We start from the raw sequence: 4,653 nt of genomic DNA on the forward strand, positions 1-4,653 counted from the left end.
ATATGGGGAGTCCTAAGATGACCCCAGCCTTCCACGAGTGTGCAGGCAGCAATGCACAGAGAGGAAGGCAGGCAGAGCTCGATAGACTCCCTGAATTTAGGAGGAGTTGGGAGGCAGGGAAATAAAGGCATCTAGCATTTGCAGGACAGAGAGTACTAGAGAGGAGACGGCGGGATGAAGTGAGAATTTCAGGGAATCTACAAAGGATCCTTTTCGTATATTCAGGAGAACATTGATCAGTGTGTCCACATGAGGAAACTACTTCCAGCTAGAGGGATAAAACAGCACTAAAGGATTACAGAGATCAGTACTCAGGGCTCACACTGAGCCAGGAATAGTGCCTCTTTCCACCAGCTAGACTGGAAAACTTCATAATTCACAGAACATGGGATGTAGCACTCAGAAGGGCCAGGACTCATATCTCAGTCATGAGTAAAATCGGTTCTGACCTAAATGCTTTCCCATCAAAAAAATCTTAAAAGCAAGACTTAAAAGAAGCAAACAGTTTTCCAAATAATTGAAGTGTGTGCAAGAACATTTATAGGAATGCAGAAAATATACACCACCCAACAAGGCTAAATTTACTATATCTGGCAGTTAATAATAAAAAAAAAAATCAGACATGTAAAGAAACAACAACAAAAAAAGACCTATCATGAGAAAAATCTATTAAAGTAGACCCAGAATTGACACAGATATTAGCAGACAAAGATAGCAAATAATAATTATTATAACATATTCAGTATGTTAAAAATGTTAAGTAGAGACATAGAAAATATAAGAAAACCTCAAATACAACTTCTAGTAGTGAAAATACAATATCTGAGTTGTTTTTTTTAATATGCTAGATAAGATCAACAGCAGATCAAACATTTCAAAAGAAAGGTTAGTAAAAGTGAAGACACTATTCAAAGCAAAACACACAGAGAAAAAGTTTTTTGTTTTAAGAAATAAAGTGAGTACCAGTGATCTGAGGAATACATTTAAGAAGCCTAATATCAGTATAATTGGATTCCCCAAAAGAAAATAACAAGGAAGGCAATGATGACAACAACAACAAAAACCATTTAAAGAAATGATGATTGGAAAATTTTCACATTTGATGAAAACTATAAAACCTTAGATCCAATGAGCCCCTAGTATAAAAAACATGAAGAAAGTTCCAAGTCACATGATAACCAAACTGCTCAAAACAGAGACAAAGAAGTGTTTTAGAATCAACCAGAGTAAAAAAGGCATATTATGAACAGAGAAACAAAAAGATGATGGCAGATTTCCTTTCAGAAACAATATAAATGAGAAGATACTAGAGCAACATCTTCAAAATACTGAAAGTTAAAAAAAAAAAAAAAACTGCCAGGCCAGGCACAGTGACTCACCCCTGTAATCCCAGCACTTTGGGAGGCCGAGGCAGGAAAATCACTTGAGCCCAGGAGTTTGAGAACAGCCTAGACAAGACATCATCTTACAACAATAAAAAATTTTTTCTGAGTCATGCATGACAGCATGCAATTGTAGTCCCAGCTAAATGGGGGGCTGGGGCAGGAAGATCACCTGAGCCCGGGAGGTCAAGGTTGTGGTGAACTATGACATGCCATTGCACTCCAGCCTGCATGGCAAAGTGAGACCCCTAACTCGAAAGGAAGGAAGGAAGGAAGGAAGGAAGGAAGGAAGGAAGGAAGGAAGGAAGGAAGGAAGAGAAGGAAACTGCCAACATGTGTGTGGTCTGTACTTAGCAAGAATATATTTTTTAAATGAAGGCAAAACAAACAATTTTTCAGACATACAGAGTCTGAAATAATTAATCTCCAGCAGCCCTGCACTACAAGAAATGTTAAAGGAAGTCTTCTAAGCAGAAAGAAAAAGATACAAGATGGAAATATGAATCTACACAAAGGAATAAAGAGCATTAACATGGTTAATATATGAGTAAATTTAAAACTCTTTGAAAGGCAAATGATTATTTTAATAAAAATAATTACAATGTGTTGTAGAGTTCGTATCATGTGCAAAATAAAGTATAATAGCACAAAAACTGGAAGGAAAGAAACAGAAGTATAAAAATATACTATGGTCTTTAGAACAAGTGCCTTATGATAGGCAGCAAACAGACAGACAAGAAGAAAGTGACTGACTCTTTTCTTAGAAAGACTGGTATTATGTGAAAGCACACACTATGTTCAATATAAGAAATACCGGCAAAGCACTAGCCACCAGGACTCAAGGAACCAAACCCGCATCTGATGGCCTCAAGGGTCATGTATTTGAAGTGAGGTTTGCTGACCTGCAGAATGATGAAGTTGCATTTAGAAAATTCAAGCTGATTAATGATTTTTGGGGTGAAAACTACCTGACTAACTTCCATAGCATGAACCGTACCCAAAACAAAATGTGCTCCATGGTCAAAAACTGGCAGACCGTGACTGAAGCTCTTGTTGATATCAAGACTACCGATGGTTATTGGCTTCAACTCTTCTGTGCTGGTTTTACCAAAAAAAACACAACCATCAGATAAGGAAGACCTCTTATGCTCAGCACCAACAGGTCTACCAGATTCGGAAGACGATAACGGAAATCATGACCTGAGAGGTGCAGACAAATGACTTGAAAGAAAGGTTTGCCAATCTATTTAACTGCTTCATGATTTCTTCATTAGAAAAGTAAAAATGAGCCGGGCTCGGTAGCTCAACCTGTAATCCCACGCCTTTGGGAGGCTGAGATGAGTGGATTGCCTGAGCCCGTGGGTTCAAGACCCTCCTGGGCAGCGAGACCTCATCTCTACAATAAATCAAAAAATCAGCCGGGCGTGGTAGCGCATGCCTGTAATTCTGGCTACTTGAAAGGCTGAGGGGGAAGGATCGCCAGAGCCCAGCAGGTCGAGGCTGCGGTGGCCGGGAGCGGCCACTGCACTCCAGTCTGGGCAACAGAGTGAGACTCCAACTCAAAAAAAAAAAAAAAAAAAAAGTAAAAATGCTGAAGAAACCCAAGTTTAAATTGGGAAAACTCATGGAGCTGCACGCTGAGGGTCAAAGTTCTGGAAAAGCTACTGGGGACGTGACAGATACTAAAGTTGAACGGGCTGATGAATATGAACAACCAGTTCAGGAATCTTTTTAAAATCTAGGTTTTTGGGCAACCCTCTTTCAGGTCCCCTCTCACTTGGGAGCTTTTTTGTCTTCTAAATAAACTCCTGCTTTCTCACAAAAAAAATAATTAAAATTAAAATAAAATCTAGACTTTTAATAGTGACAAATAAAAAGTCCTGTTTGTGTATACACACACACACACACACACACACACACACATAGACATATATGTGTATATATATGGTTTTTTCACTTTATGTGAAGTGGTATAATAATTTGAAGATTGAGTATGATAAATTAATGATGTACAGTATCAACCCTAAAGCAAGCAAAGAACTATAATAAGCCAACAAAGGAGCCAAAATGAAATCATTCATTAACAGAAAGCAATCAAGCCATAAAGAGGAGAAAGAGAATAAAGGACAGATGGGACAAATAGAAAACAAATAGCAAAGTGACAGACTTAAATCTAACTATATCAATAACAATTAAATGTAAATGGCTTAAATACTCCAAATAAATAAAGACTGGATAACTATATGCTGACTACAAGAAGTGCACTTTAAATATAAAGACACAAATAGGTTAAAAAGTAAAAGCTTAGGAAAATGTGCTATATTAATCAAAGAAATGTGGAGTGACTATTAATGTCAGACAAAGTAGATTTTAAAACAAAGCATATTACTAGAAGCAAGGCAGGTCATTTAATCACCATGAAGAGGTGAATTTATCATGAAAACATAACAATTCTTCATTAACATTTATATACTTAATAATGTAGCTTCAAAATGCATGGAGCAATCTGATAAAACTACAATGAGAAATAGAAACATCCACAATTATAGTTAAAGATTTCGATACTTAATTGGCATTTATAGAACATTCCACCCAAAAGCAACAGAATGTACTATTTTCCATTGTGAAGAAATATTATCAAAACAGATTATGAAACAGCTTCTCTCTTCTTCCTGATTAGTATAGGTAGAGACAGATAAATTTTATTGAACTTTTCAATGAACAAGCTTTTGGTTTCAGTGCATTTCAATGTTCTCTTTTATTGATTTACTGCTTACTCTACCCCACCCCCCACCCCACCCCATCTCACTCTGTTGCCCAGGCTGGAGTGCAGTGGTGGTTCACTGCAACCTCAAACTCCTGATCTCAAGTGATCCTTCTGCCTCAACTTCATGAGTAGCTAGGACTATAGGTACATACTACCATACCCTGCTAATTAATTTTTTTAAGAGATAGGGTCTCCCTATGTTTCCTAGGCTGGACTCAAACTCCTGGCCTTAAGCGATCTTCCCACCTCAGCCTCTCAAAGAGCTGAGATTACAGGTGTAAACCAATGCGCCAGTCCCTGCTCTTTATTATTTCTTTTCTGCTACAAGAAAGGAGGGAAGGAAGGCAGGGAAGGAGGAGAAAGAAAGGATGAATTTGTACTTTTTTCTAGTTTTGTAAGGTGAAGTTGAAGTTACTGATTTAAGACTTTTCTTCTTTTCTAATAAAGAAGTTTAATGCTTTAAATTTTCTTTTTGGTATGACTCTGGTGTTATCATGTAAATTT

At 37.5% G+C, this 4,653-nt stretch overlaps 1 pseudogene; it reads left to right on the top strand.

The window, feature by feature from the left end:
* The first annotated feature begins 2,093 nt into the window (after positions 1-2,093).
* Positions 2,094-3,270, top strand: LOC103274918 (annotated as a pseudogene).
* The last annotated feature ends 1,383 nt before the right edge of the window (positions 3,271-4,653 follow it).

The sequence above is a fragment of the Carlito syrichta genome, unplaced genomic scaffold (assembly GCF_000164805.1).
Source record: "Carlito syrichta isolate Samal-C Ts95f unplaced genomic scaffold, Tarsius_syrichta-2.0.1 Scaffold315119, whole genome shotgun sequence".
Classification (NCBI taxonomy): Eukaryota; Metazoa; Chordata; class Mammalia; order Primates; family Tarsiidae; genus Carlito; species Carlito syrichta.